This window comes from Ambystoma mexicanum, chromosome 14, assembly GCF_040938575.1.
Source record: "Ambystoma mexicanum isolate Mex_15411 chromosome 14, UKY_AmexF1_1, whole genome shotgun sequence".
Lineage (NCBI taxonomy): Eukaryota > Metazoa > Chordata > Amphibia > Caudata > Ambystomatidae > Ambystoma > Ambystoma mexicanum.
Window position 1 is genome coordinate 312,764,347 of NC_090940.1, and position 14,713 is coordinate 312,779,059.

Consider the following 14,713-nt stretch of genomic DNA (forward strand, 5'->3'; position numbering starts at 1 on the left):
CATTTAATAAATAGAATTCTCTCAAGTTCATCTCTCTAAGCCAGGTTAATCCTCTTTCCTCTGACAGGTTCGAGGAAACTGTTGCATCCTTCAACACTTTACCTTTTTTGTCCAAAAACGGTATATTCAAGTGCCCAGAAATATAAATCTCTGGGTTGTTCATATTAGTATAACAATCATCAATTACGCCAGTGACACAATCAACAATATCACCAGAACGGATTGCAGCAGTATTCCAATACAAATACAAAATTACCTCCAGGATACGCACCGGATATGATTCAGGATCCCACCCCACTTTAATCTTTGGGATTCATATCTTCCACAATTTTCAGCGATAGCCCATTTCTGATCGCTATCAATAAGGACGCTGATGGCCTGCCGCATTGGCCCCTGTCAGCCGAATTCAGGTAAATACTATATAACCAACTAATACCAGCTAATTAAATTCCCTTTTCTACACAAGTGGGCAAAGTCATGCATGTTCCAGGACCCAAATACTATGCCTTTCGTACCTGTTAACGCCCTATGTTATTTGTAACTGTTTACCACCAGGACCTCTGGCAACCAGACAAAATGCATGTTTATACTGTAAACCAATGCCTCCCTTGTCTCCCCCACCCCTCCTTTAAAGAAGGCTAAGGAACAGCCTTGAGCAAAAGGAAATGTTTCTGCAGGAATCCTAATGGAACTTCTGTGTGCCGTGAGCCAATACCTCGGTCTCAAAGGTTGTGACACCGGGATCAGATCTGATAAACCATGGCCAAATATCCACTTGTCAAAATATCTTAAATTGACACCCTGTATTTGATTGTTCTTCGTATTTGGCATGATTGATTCAACTTATCTATGCACATATCACAACAATGCAGTCAATAGTTTAGCAAAAATGCATTATTCCCACCTGGGGAAGGGCGTTCAACCAATCAGGTGGTTAGGAAACCAGGCAAGAATACAGTGGTCTGCCTGTGTTTCGCCAGCCACCTAAGGCCTTCGCCGGGTGCCCCATCTTGATTGAGGGGAGGCAACAGGGAACTCCATGTTCTTTGTATTTGGCATGATTGATTCCACTTATCTATGCACATATCAGAACAATGCACTCAATAGTTTAGCAAAAAAGCTCTACCTAGTTAAGTTCAATTGCATTAATCCCACCTGGGATAGGGCGCTCAGCCAATCAGGCGGTTAGGAAACAAGGCAAGAATACAGTGTTCGCCCGTGTTTCTCCAGCCACCTAAGGCCTTCACGGGGTGCCCCTATCTTGATTGAGGGGAGGCAACAGGGAACTCCTCCCTGTTGGCTCCCCACTTCCCCGTCCACCCGCCCACCCCTCAAGACATCCTGCACCCTTCCCTGCCTCCTCCTTCCTACCTGCCCACTTACCTGCTTCACCAGTGCTTTCTGCTCTGGTTCCAGCACTCAATCCCGTCTCATCCTCTGTGGCCGCCATAGAAAGAGAATGGGAATAACTCCCTTTTTAAGTCCCTTTTCTATTTGCTATGGCAGGGGCACCTTTGTTTTTTATTTCTACTGGGAAATTGGGCTCACACAATACATGCAGAGTCTGCCATGAAAAACATATTTATCTACACCCTGGATGGCTCACTCTGTGCATCGTTACCTCCCCATTTATGCCCGCAACGCAGGGGTATTAGCTATATTTTAGCCCCTTAACTTTGAGTAAATCAGTCATATTTCTTTGGAATTAATCCATAAAACTATACATACACATTGTGAAAATGCAATTAGCAGTATTTAAAACATTGGGGGGTCATAATAAGTTTGCTGGTGCCGGAAAAGTGCAGGTAAAAGTGCTGGTAATACTGTGACCAGCACTTTTCCACACTGTCAAACTGCAACTTTGTCAGTAGGGATCAATGATTTACATCCAGCCAAGAGCTGGAGGTAAATCAGGCCCTCACTGGCATAAAAACTCCGGTATTTCTGGCACCGGAATTACCAGTGCCGGAAATACCAGCAATCCTCTCCATGGAATGGGAATTTATCACCCTTTACGCCATATGTGAAATCCTGGTAATAGCAGGATATCAGGTGGTAGAAACAGTAGTGCAGTTTCCCGATATCCCGACGGAATAACCAGCGGGATACAGGATAACTTGTAATGACCCATATAATATTACATTTTGGCAATATTCCAAACACATTTAACAAGCGTTTTTACATCAATTGCAAGAATGGGAAGAATGTATCCAGTGCCAAGTGGTCCAATTATGTACTTAAAAACTGTCCTGCTAGGAGCTAAATCTGTTTTGTATCTTGCTTCGTTTGACAACATAATTTCATACCCAAGTACAATAGCTCTCTCCATACCACCTTTTTTTTCTTTTTGCTCTTAGGGTCTCAGATATTAATGGCAAACTCCAATACTGTTACCACTTGCAGTAATGAGAAAGGGACGCACGATTTGGAGTCATGCAAATCTTTAGTTATTGCCCATTTTGGAATCCCATGGCCCGCATCAGGATTTTTTTAACCATTCTGAAATGGTTTTGTGCAGAGGACATTTCCTCTGTACAAAACTAGGTGGGTTTTTTAACTTTTAATTCAAAACTATTAATTTGGCAGGTGGGAAACAATGGTGGTACTCCTGATACTGCCACTCTTTTACCACAGTGCCAAACTCCACTCTAGCTACAGAATGTTCCTTTGAAAAACAAATTATTGGGAGTTATAGTGAGACATAAAGCACTGAAATTTGCTGCATTAACTACATTCTAAGGACACTAGAACTGTTATCTGATTTCTGATATCCACCAACATCTACAACAGGGATGTGATGACCTATAGATGCCCAGCTCTCGTAACACTTGTGTACAGGTGCGTTATAAACGCTGTATCATATCATACCTCTTAAAGTCCTGTGATGTTATGAAGCTGGAGGTGAAGAACTGGGAAATGATTTTGTTCTATTTTTACAAATGTTAACAGACACATTCTTTTCATCTAGATACCTTTTGGACCCGATCTGACCATGGAGAAGCCAACCGAGGAGTCTGCCATGAAAAATGTAAGTATTTCCCAGGGCCAATATGTGTTTATTAAAAGTGTAAGTACTTTATGTCCTCATTATGCCTATTTTAATTCGCATTCCCTCTGTATCGTATCTGGAATACTTGACCTTTGTGTCAATATTTATCACACCAGCGCTGCTCTGGATAGGGTTGCAAGTGTTCATCCTCCCAAATCAATATGCCTTGTTTGAAGCCTTTACCATAACCTTGTTGCCAATGTATGGATTTACCCGCACACCAGTTTTGAACTTCTTTAGATACAGCCAGGACCATGCTTCTAATTGCCCTTATGCTCTGGTCGCATTATCCCGCAAAGCCCAAAATATGTAAAAGTGAAAAAAAGAAATCTGACAACTCCAACAACCTCTTGTAACACAAATACATGTTTCCCTTCATCTTACCCCATCTGGCATGATGCGTACCTCAGCTCAAAGACCTTAAAACCCTTCCTTCATAGACTGGATACTGTGCTGGTTCTACTTGGTTCTCCAATTTTGAAGATTGTCCCAGCGTTATAAATGGGACCTTTCTTCTAGACCACTCAGGTGCCATTTTGGAAAGTGAGTCTAGTAACGGGAACCTCATCAGCATAGTCAGCAATTTCCCTCTGTGGTCTGTCACACTCACATCCAGTTGAGGTGAAAGGTCAATTGCGTTGGATCACAGTGTTTTGAAAATTTCTGTGGTGGGGGAAATACAGTTGTCAGAGGATCTGTAAACCAGCAGAACTGCTGTGGAACCATAGGAGGTGGAAATATTAAAAAGGAGCAATAGTGAATTAGCAAGCGTAAAGAACAGCTGTCCAGTTCAGCAGAGGTGCAACTCCAGTGACTGAAGGTGTGCAGGGCCAGTAGTTCTGGGGGAAGCACAATCTTCTTAGTGCCTTTGTTTATTAAGAGTTTGTCCAGTAGTTTGCTAATAGTATTTTTAGTAGCCAGTTTGATTAGTGCATGGGGCTCTCCTCTCCTTGGTGTCTTGTATGAATTGTCATAGATTGGCAAGGCCTCCCTAGGACAGCAGAGCTTCAAGGGTTTCCTGCTTGATAGACCAAACAGTATCCAGGGAAGAGAGATTAATGTGTGGTCTCTTTTCAGTAAGTGGAGTTCCAATACTACCATGCTGTGGCAGAACCTATTGGTGATGAAGGGTGCTGTCAGGTTGCCTATTCAGGCAAGGTTTCAAGAAGATCCATCTAGCAGTTGCCATCTCCCTCTGTTTTCCTGGGCTCATCCCCATATGTTACATGGTGATATAACAGGCCATCCAAATGTTTTGGATCTGACGGCAAGGGAGGAAACCAATATCACTATCACAGGGATGCTCTGTTCAAGAATTCTCCCAGTCTCCCAGTCAGTAGGGTCTGTCACATTCAACTTTTAAGTTCTTCTGCCTGGACTTTCACAAAGGTGAGGATTGAGGATTAAATCAATATTAGTCATAACTAGACTTGGGAAATGCTGCATGCACTTGCGAAGGAAGGCAGTAGCCATGATCATCTAAGGCCGCACTCACAACCCATTCACTCTGTCATAGGAGAGCCTACTCTGTTACATTAGCTGTACTCTAGGGATATTTGAGCTGTTATATGATTTCTGATATAATCCAACATCTGCGACAGGGATGTAAAGGTCAATAGATGCTCATCTTTCATGCCTTTTAGAGTCCAAACCAGGGACATTATTATTTGTTTATGGTTATAAATATAAACTGACACATTCTTTTCATCTCAATATCTTTTGGACCCGATCTGACCATGGAGAAGCGAACTGAGGAATCCTGCATGAAAACATGTGTTTATTAAAGGCGCAAGTGCTTCCAGTCCTCAATGTGCCTCACTTAATTTGCATTTCCTCTGGATCTGAAACACTAGACCTTTGTGTCTATCTTTATCACAACAACGCTGCTCTGGAAAGGGCTACAGGTGTTCATCCTCCCGAGCCAATATGCCTTATATAAAGCCATTACAATAGGCTTGTTGCAAATATATGGATTTACCAATACAACAATTTTGATCTTCTTTGGATAAAACCAGGAATATGCTTATAATTGCCCATTTGCCTTGTCAGTTTTAGCCTGTGAAGGCCCTAATATGTAAGAGTAAAAAGACAAACTTCCAAAACGTCTTGGATCACCAATACATCTTACCACATCAGGTATGATGCCTGCCGCACCACAAAGATTTTAAAGCCCTACTACATAAACTGCTACATAAACTGCATACTGGACTTATTCTGTAAAGTTCTAAATGTTGAAGATTGGGACTGTTTTATAGATAGGACCTTTCTTCTGGACCCCTCAGCTGCCTTTTTGAAAGTGAGTACAGTGGCACGAAAACTCGTCAGTATAATCATCAATTTCTCTATGTGTTGTGTCAACGCTCACGTCCATATAAGTTGACAGGTCAATGGTGGGCGAGGGACAGTTGTCAGAGGATCTTACAGCAAACAAAATAACTGATATGAACATTGTCAATATTTAATGTCGAAAGGATATAACTTGTGAGCCTGAAATACATTAGTTGAACAAGCACTAAGCCGACAAGTGTTTTGAGAAAATCTTTCTTTTCATCAGGGCTCTCAGTATACATAAATCTGCTGCATATAGGCAATGGAAACAATATGTGTAATAAGCGATGTTAGTACTGGGTGCAGTCTCTACATAATTGTAATACTAGTATCAAATGACAGTCTGTTATCATTAGTATGATGTTGCTGAGTACCGGCATCAGATTCAAAGGCTGTCTTCAAATGTAAGGGTAGCTCCAATTCATCAAAGAGGTCCTATTGTCAAAATTAGTTGGTGCTTAATTTCAAAAGCAAGACGCTATCTTCACTCTGTGCAGGAGGGTGTGTTAATCATTTTCAAAGAATTTGGACTTTGTTGTCAGGCTTTGCGTAGCTCATGTGCCTGATAACGTAGAGCTGATTTCTCATGAATCTGTTTTCCCTGCAAAACTGCAAATCGTGCATGTTCGTATACAAATAACCTACTGTCATTTGATACTAGTACTACAATTATGCTATACTATACAATTATAGAGGGAGTGTTTGGCAGTAAAAGTGCTCATATGGAAGTGGTGCCCCGCCAATCATTAGTGGCTAAAGTATATTTTGAAGATCACAATGTCGGTAGGATGACAAATCCAATGGGACCTAAAAGATCTGTTGAGCATGATTGGTCATCCATCTTGAATACCTAACATACGAAAAATGTTTGGGTAGACTGGCAATGCTGAGGCAAAAAAATTAAGATATCCTCCTGGGATATGCAGGGTTTTGCCCATTTATTCCTTCTTTACTGTCTTTGCGGTACCTCGGATTTTATAGCTTTACCGGCAACTTGAATCTTAGAACAACCGATATTAGAAGGCTACACTGTCTGTTATGAACCAACAAGAAAGGGTTTGGCGGGGAGACCATTCAGAGGTCTGGATTGTGCTGTTTGTAACAATTGTAAACTGCTAATGGAAAAGCTTCCACTGGATGAAAAAGATATGCTAGCGATTAACCTAGTAATGCATGAGAAGGGGGAACCTGACCCGCACGTTTGTTTGATAGTAAATGTTTATTTTAATCCTAATAGTGAAGGATTAGCAAGGTTAGATGAGGTCTTGGTGACATATATGTTGGAAGATAACAGCTGTATAATATTAGGTGATTTGAACAGCAAATGTTTAAATGCTATCAGGGACAACAAGTAAAGGATTATGAGGCCCGGGAAAGAGGACGTATATGGAAAGAAGCATTGGGTTCCTGGAATCTCACCATAGTAAATGGTAATGTCAAGGGAGACATTCCACCAAATCTAACAAGGGTAGCCCATGGCAGGGGCTTGACTTTAGATTATGTTTTTCTGTCTAAGGATCTTTTTTAATCAAGCTGAAACCCTAAGGGTGGTCGATTTGGGAGGGAGTGATCATCGCTATTTGACTCTTTGCATCTGGGAATAGAACACAAACCCATAATCCACATGTGTGTTAAAATAAGTCGAGGGAATAACAGAGTACTCTGGCGGCTGACATTTGCCCCCTAGATTCAATACCAAAATGGCAGAGTGTTTATATTTAACTAATAGAGAAACTTTAACCTTGTTACGATTTGTCCCTTTTATACAAGATACTCTGGTGGTATCTTGATGGCTCACAATGCACTTTATGGGAATGGTAGAAAGAGACCACATAAGCATACTTTTGATGATGATACCCATAAGGAAAAGAACCATTGTAGGTGACAACTAAGGTTAATTAGGAAAATGGAGAGTCTAGGTTTTCCTCTCCTGAAAAAATAAAAGCAAGACCATTCGAATCAGATGAAGGCAAAGTGACACTTAAAATAACAGTATGACGCAGAGAGGATGCTTGGCTATTTGAATTTGAAGAGTGGGGCCTCCTTTTGGTCATTGATAAGATAGAAAAATGTGCAAAGGTCTCTGCAGGCTAATCCAATTGCAGCCAACATCTGGGTTCATTTGTTCTCAAAACTCTATGGGGAGGTTGATGTGACTCGACTATTCCTCCATCCTGCTCCATCCTGCTTGACTTATCTTTCAATCTATAATTATTTAGTTTAAATATAATATGAACCCTAAATTGTGATTTTTCTTCCACAAATAAAATTTTTATTGCATGTCTAAAATACAGATTTTTCTAAAATTCTCTAGCTCAATAACTGGGCTACGTAATTGAATCCTTTTTTTGCAGGGAACCTATTTCTCGTGAGATTTAAGTGCAGGACCAAATTCTAATGGTCATGGCGTAACACGATATATAAATCAACTATTTGTTGTGACTCTACTGTTCCTCCATCCTGCTTGACTTAACTTGCAATCTGCTTGTATTGTCTAATTATTTAATATAAATCTATATTATAAAAGTGAAAATGTTTTTGTGTCGATATTTGTGGCAAAGCGTTGTTCCTTATACAATTCCACACTGTTTCACCAATCTGCAGCACATTTTGCATAGTTGCCTGTTAAGAATCTCTCGATATTACTGGCTACATGACATTTGGACTCCCCACCCCGTTCCCTGGATTTCATCAAAAGTCAATATTTGTTTGTGGGTTTGTGGCTTGGCGAAGCATTGTTCCATATACAATTCCACACCATTTCACCAATCTGCACCAAGTTTTGCATAGTTACCTGTTACGACACAACATACATTACTGGCTACATTTGTCATGTGGACTCCCCACCCAGTTCACTGGATTTCGGCACAAGTCAGAATTTGTTTGTGGGTTGCTGGCTTGATGAAGCATTGTTCCTTAGACAATTCAACACTGTTTCACCAATCTGCACCAAAATGTGCATAGTTACCTGTCAGGACCATCTGGGCATTACTAGCTACGTGACATTTGGACATCCCATCCCTTTCCCCGGATTTCAGCACCTTCACACATGAGAAGGTTGCCTGAAATCGGCGAAACATCAATGTGGAAGGACCCGACGTGAGGAACAAAACTCAAGGTCCAAGCCATAGGATGCACGGTTTCCAAGATATTTTCACCGCAATGCACTGCAACTAACTGCACCACGCCAGGGTGAGGCGACAGGCATGGAGAGAGCACAGAAAGTCCCAGTATACAGCAGCACATCAACTCTCGCCTCAGACCAACGCCTGCTCTGGGATATGTCAGCCAGCCACACGCACCCATTCTCAGTGCAGTTTACTTCAGGGTGCAAAGCACATCAAGCGATAAGCAAATCCGAACCATGACCTACAGGGTCAGTGTTATCATGTCTGTCTACAGTACCCGTTCGGAGAACGGATACTTCTACTACTATAATATGAAACCTAAATTGTGATTTCCATCCACAAAAAAATTAAAATATTTTTGTCTGCATGTCTAAAATACTGATGTAAATTTCCAAAATTCACTATCTCAGAACTGGGCTACCGAATTGTCTCCTTTCTTGAAGGGTACCCGCTGCTAGTGAGATTTAAGTGCAGAGGCAAAATCTTGAAAAGAGAATCAGCCAATTTCATGATATTTGCCTGACAACGTTTTGGGTCTACAGAAAACGCTGTGCAAAAAACATATCTTTTAAAACTCGAATTTTGCACATGAAAATGTTATCCACATTTCGCAAAATTTGGCATTTGTTTGGCTGTGGACAAATCTTTTTTCTGCAATATTTTGTGAAGGTTCATTATTGAGTTGAAAGGTAGAAGTAGCAAATGTTTCTACTTTTTACTATGTAAATTGTCACTTAACAAAACAGAACAGAACATCATCAGTGGAATTCTAGATCAAGTTATGGACCTACTATGGGACAGCAAGAACAACTATATTCCTACATTACATTTTTCCTTATTTTGTAGTTTTATCACCTATTAGTCTTTATCAGTACTATAGCCATTTGGCCCCTATTGCTGCAGACTTTCCAGGGCATCCCTCTAGAATTATATACTTTGTGGTGCTTTGATGGACTGCACACTTTAATTTCATCACCTTTCCAGATTCCCTGCACAATCACCATCTTAGTCACTCACACAAGTTTTCAGGGAGTCTTTTACTAGCTCCGTTTTTAGATACTTAATATACCCTAATGCTCAATAAGTTGAAGTTAATATTTATAGCTGCGGTATATTGCTATAATATTCTATCAGCTAGCACAGCATAGTTATCTGCATTTAAATACCTGTTAACATTACTGTGTTGCTGAAAATGTTTTCTGAAATTCTGTTTTACCGCAGGTGCCAACCTCTCATGTTCAGGAAACTGAGGAGGGTAGCATAGACCAGGTGTGTAGTTTTTAACTACTACTTTCCTATCAGAAGATAAATGCATGTTTATTTTTCTTTTTCATTTAAGGTGCTTGGTTTATTTCAAAGGTTTCACCTATAGTCAAGCCATATAAAACAAATGTCAATACATTCCATCAATATCATAAAACCAAAAACCATAGGTATAATGTTTGCAATACAGGTTAAAGTTGATTTTCATCAATAAGTTAATGTCTTAAAAATGTCCTCCACACTCAAAACTAGCAGTAATTTAATCGTTTATATTTCTGATGATTCCTACTGATACAACTTTAAAATCGGCTTCTAAAAACCTTAATGGGGTGAAAATAAAGGTGATATTTTCCCCGGACAATATTATAAACCAACATTCTTCTACAGGAAAAAACTACTCACCTTTACAATAAAACTTTCCAAACAGAGTTCTCAGTTCCATCAATTCTGTGCAAAATAACAAAATATGCTTCAATGTTGTCACCTCACATTTCTCTAAACGGTATCTGCATGCTGCATCCTTTACTCCTCCCTGTGTATGTGCTGCTGAAACTTCCTTTGTCAAACACAAATTGAAACCCTTGGAAGTCCTAGATTTCTCTAGACAGACGACCCTCTAAATTCGATCTTGCTTTTAGGGTGGTTGAGCTATAAAGTGCCTTAATTGCGCAAATCAAGTACATCGGGCATCCCCACATTGCCTTTTTTCCTCATAAGAGGTCCCTGTCAACACTATCAAATGCTTGAGCAAGGTCGATAAACGATAGGCACACCTTGGAGCAATTTTTAAGTGCTCTGCATATCAAGATGTGAATCAGGAATAATTTGAATCCTGTTCCCACTCCTTTAACGAATCTAGTCTGGTGGATATTGTAGTCCCCCAAATTCTTCACTCACTTTGCAAGACTTTCCACAATCACGGCTGCAAACATCTTACCCATAACATCCAAGAGGGCAATAAGGCGATCATTTTTTGGATTATGCCTATTGGGGATCCCTGGGGACTATGAGAGCCGAATTCCAAGTGTTGGAACCTCTCTCAACCTCATCACCTGTTTAAATAGTAAGACTAAGATATTGGCCCTCAGGTCTGGGTCTTCTTTAAGCATGTCGTTGGCCAATCCATTGGGTCCTGTCACTCTTGAACAGCTAGCTTTCTTAATTAGGGCAATCATGTGCTCTCTTTCATATGCAATAGACTATTCCCTGGATAAGTACTCTCCCTCTGCTTCTTCAACTCTTTTTATAGCAGTAAAAAGACTTTCAAAATGTTCTACCCAAGCTTCTTCTGTGACTGCGTTGACTTGCAGTGCCATCTGCAGAGTATTTACATTATTAATCAACTGCCACACTTCGCCCATTCTCCTCTTAGCAATCGCTCTTAACATTCTTTATTCTTCAGGGCTCTATGCAAGCATACTCAAATTCTATAGTGTTGTTTCCTCTTTCTAAGTTCTGCTACAATGTGTACGTTTGGTAGGGTTTTGATTTATCTAATATCCACTCTTAGCTGGTTCCTTTTCGCATCTATCTCAGAATCATACACATGTTTGTGCCGGATGCTGCGCTTTTTATCCCCAACATTATACTCAACAAAGTACAGCAGAAATGTACAATAATCAAGCCCTGTTTGTGTTTTCCCACCGTCTCCCATCACCTATAAACTCCCTATATTTAATCGATACCTTCCCCCAAAATCTTCCAATCCTGGACATAAAATGAATCCCTTGAGTTTTCTATAGAACCCTAATTCATTTTAAGGATATCATGATGACCGTTTACAGAAGTAATTATCTCACATTTCCAAACCATAGAGATAAGCTTCCGTGACACAAACATGTACTCTAGAATCCCAGACTGCCGCCTCTAGACCATGTTGGACAGCCAGGAATGTCCCCCTGTGTTTGTCCATTTATTAAATAGAATTCTCTCAAGTTCATCTCTCTAAGCCAGGTTAATCCTCTTTCCTCTGACAGGTTCGAGGAAACTGTTGCATCCTTCAACACTTTACCTTTTTTGTCCAAAAACGGTATATTCAAGTGCCCAGAAATATAAATCTCTGGGTTGTTCATATTAGTATAACAATCATCAATTACGCCAGTGACACAATCAACAATATCACCAGAACGGATTGCAGCAGTATTCCAATACAAATACAAAATTACCTCCAGGATACGCACCGGATATGATTCAGGATCCCACCCCACTTTAATCTTTGGGATTCATATCTTCCACAATTTTCATCGATAGCCCATTTCTGATCGCTATCAATAAGGACGCTGATGGCCTGCCGCATTGGCCCCTGTCAGCCGAATTCAGGTAAATACTATATAACCAACTAATACCAGCTAATTAAATTCCCTTTTCTACACAAGTGGGCAAAGTCATGCATGTTCCAGGACCCAAATACTATGCCTTTCGTACCTGTTAACGCCCTATGTTATTTGTAACTGTTTACCACCAGGACCTCTGGCAACCAGACAAAATGCATGTTTATACTGTAAACCAATGCCTCCCTTGTCTCCCCCACCCCTCCTTTAAAGAAGGCTAAGGAACAGCCTTGAGCAAAAGGAAATGTTTCTGCAGGAATCCTAATGGAACTTCTGTGTGCCGTGAGCCAATACCTCGGTCTCAAAGGTTGTGACACCGGGATCAGATCTGATAAACCATGGCCAAATATCCACTTGTCAAAATATCTTAAATTGACACCCTGTATTTGATTGTTCTTCGTATTTGGCATGATTGATTCAACTTATCTATGCACATATCACAACAATGCAGTCAATAGTTTAGCAAAAATGCATTATTCCCACCTGGGGAAGGGCGTTCAACCAATCAGGTGGTTAGGAAACCAGGCAAGAATACAGTGGTCTGCCTGTGTTTCGCCAGCCACCTAAGGCCTTCGCCGGGTGCCCCATCTTGATTGAGGGGAGGCAACAGGGAACTCCATGTTCTTTGTATTTGGCATGATTGATTCCACTTATCTATGCACATATCAGAACAATGCACTCAATAGTTTAGCAAAAAAGCTCTACCTAGTTAAGTTCAATTGCATTAATCCCACCTGGGATAGGGCGCTCAGCCAATCAGGCGGTTAGGAAACAAGGCAAGAATACAGTGTTCGCCCGTGTTTCTCCAGCCACCTAAGGCCTTCACGGGGTGCCCCTATCTTGATTGAGGGGAGGCAACAGGGAACTCCTCCCTATTGGCTCCCCACTTCCCCGTCCACCCGCCCACCCCTCAAGACATCCTGCACCCTTCCCTGCCTCCTCCTTCCTACCTGCCCACTTACCTGCTTCACCAGTGCTTTCTGCTCTGGTTCCAGCACTCAATCCCGTCTCATCCTCTGTGGCCGCCATAGAAAGAGAATGGGAATAACTCCCTTTTTAAGTCCCTTTTCTATTTGCTATGGCAGGGGCACCTTTGTTTTTTATTTCTACTGGGAAATTGGGCTCACACAATACATGCAGAGTCTGCCATGAAAAACATATTTATCTACACCCTGGATGGCTCACTCTGTGCATCGTTACCTCCCCATTTATGCCCGCAACGCAGGGGTATTAGCTATATTTTAGCCCCTTAACTTTGAGTAAATCAGTCATATTTCTTTGGAATTAATCCATAAAACTATACATACACATTGTGAAAATGCAATTAGCAGTATTTAAAACATTGGGGGGTCATAATAAGTTTGCTGGTGCCGGAAAAGTGCAGGTAAAAGTGCTGGTAATACTGTGACCAGCACTTTTCCACACTGTCAAACTGCAACTTTGTCAGTAGGGATCAATGATTTACATCCAGCCAAGAGCTGGAGGTAAATCAGGCCCTCACTGGCATAAAAACTCCGGTATTTCTGGCACCGGAATTACCAGTGCCGGAAATACCAGCAATCCTCTCCATGGAATGGGAATTTATCACCCTTTACGCCATATGTGAAATCCTGGTAATAGCAGGATATCAGGTGGTAGAAACAGTAGTGCAGTTTCCCGATATCCCGACGGAATAACCAGCGGGATACAGGATAACTTGTAATGACCCATATAATATTACATTTTGGCAATATTCCAAACACATTTAACAAGCGTTTTTACATCAATTGCAAGAATGGGAAGAATGTATCCAGTGCCAAGTGGTCCAATTATGTACTTAAAAACTGTCCTGCTAGGAGCTAAATCTGTTTTGTATCTTGCTTCGTTTGACAACATAATTTCATACCCAAGTACAATAGCTCTCTCCATACCACCTTTTTTTTCTTTTTGCTCTTAGGGTCTCAGATATTAATGGCAAACTCCAATACTGTTACCACTTGCAGTAATGAGAAAGGGACGCACGATTTGGAGTCATGCAAATCTTTAGTTATTGCCCATTTTGGAATCCCATGGCCCGCATCAGGATTTTTTTAACCATTCTGAAATGGTTTTGTGCAGAGGACATTTCCTCTGTACAAAACTAGGTGGGTTTTTTAACTTTTAATTCAAAACTATTAATTTGGCAGGTGGGAAACAATGGTGGTACTCCTGATACTGCCACTCTTTTACCACAGTGCCAAACTCCACTCTAGCTACAGAATGTTCCTTTGAAAAACAAATTATTGGGAGTTATAGTGAGACATAAAGCACTGAAATTTGCTGCATTAACTACATTCTAAGGACACTAGAACTGTTATCTGATTTCTGATATCCACCAACATCTACAACAGGGATGTGATGACCTATAGATGCCCAGCTCTCGTAACACTTGTGTACAGGTGCGTTATAAACGCTGTATCATATCATACCTCTTAAAGTCCTGTGATGTTATGAAGCTGGAGGTGAAGAACTGGGAAATGATTTTGTTCTATTTTTACAAATGTTAACAGACACATTCTTTTCATCTAGATACCTTTTGGACCCGATCTGACCATGGAGAAGCCAACCGAGGAGTCTGCCATGAAAAATGTAAGTAT

General features: G+C 40.8%; 1 long non-coding RNA gene across 1 annotated transcript; it reads left to right on the plus strand.

Moving 5' to 3' along the window:
- Positions 1-2,966: 2,966 nt before the first annotated feature.
- LOC138527292 (uncharacterized) lies at positions 2,967-14,705 on the plus strand. Its single transcript, XR_011283861.1, has 3 exons — positions 2,967-3,028; positions 9,727-9,774; positions 14,646-14,705. It is a non-coding gene; the product is annotated as an uncharacterized lncRNA (long non-coding RNA).
- The last annotated feature ends 8 nt before the right edge of the window (positions 14,706-14,713 follow it).